Genomic DNA, 738 nt, shown 5'->3' with positions numbered 1-738 from the left:
TGAAGGGGGTGCGGTTGTGTGTGGGGGGCATAGGGTATATTGGGGGGTTGCATATATGTGGGGGATTGTGGGGATAAGGTGTGGGTGTGAGGGAGGTTGGGGGGGTCTGGACCTCCCACACTCCCCCCATGGTAGCTGAACCCCAGCGGCAGGTGGGGCGCTCAGGTGCAAGTGTCTGCCTCTGCACAGCTGCCTTTATCGCCGGTGTTCCCCACCACTCAGGTGCAGCCCCTGCAGTTGCACAGCAGGGAGGGAAGCCCCACATGCTGGAGCCAGGTGCCTTCCCTGCTGGGGATGCGCAGTGCTGGAGAGAAGCCTCAGGCTCTGGAGCTGGCTGCCTTCCCCACAGGGGCTGTGCTGCAGGGGAGGGAAGCCCCAGGAGCCTTCCCCTGTGGGGCAAGGCAGGCAGCTAGCTCAGACCTGAGGCTGCTCTCCAGTGCTGCACTTCCCTCCCTGCTGTGCGAGTGCAGCGGCTGAGCATGAGTGGCAGGGAGGGCTCGGGAGATAGCGCCTCTGCCCTCCGTGCGGGGGGAGTGCAGCGGCTGAGCATGAGTGGCAAGAAGTGCTGGCAATACAGGCAGCCACGAGGAGGCTGTGCCACTTCCTGCAATGTGCAGCGCTGGCTGGATCTGTGCCCCACCTGCTGCTGCTACCATCTGCTGGGGCTGTGCACCATGGGAAGTGCATGGGGGGGGGGGGCCCCCCCCCCACCCAAACCCCCCCCCCCCCCGCCCCGCG

The 738-nt window shown here is 66.1% G+C and overlaps 1 protein-coding gene across 17 annotated transcripts in view; it reads right to left on the bottom strand.

Moving 5' to 3' along the window:
• Window positions 1-738, bottom strand: part of PECAM1 (platelet and endothelial cell adhesion molecule 1) — a 48,567-nt gene that overhangs the window by 9,676 nt on the left and 38,153 nt on the right. The window lies entirely within an intron of this gene.

This window comes from Alligator sinensis, unplaced genomic scaffold, assembly GCF_000455745.1.
Source record: "Alligator sinensis unplaced genomic scaffold, ASM45574v1 scaffold282_2, whole genome shotgun sequence".
NCBI lineage: Eukaryota > Metazoa > Chordata > Crocodylia > Alligatoridae > Alligator > Alligator sinensis.
This window is presented reverse-complemented; position numbering and strand designations above follow the sequence as displayed.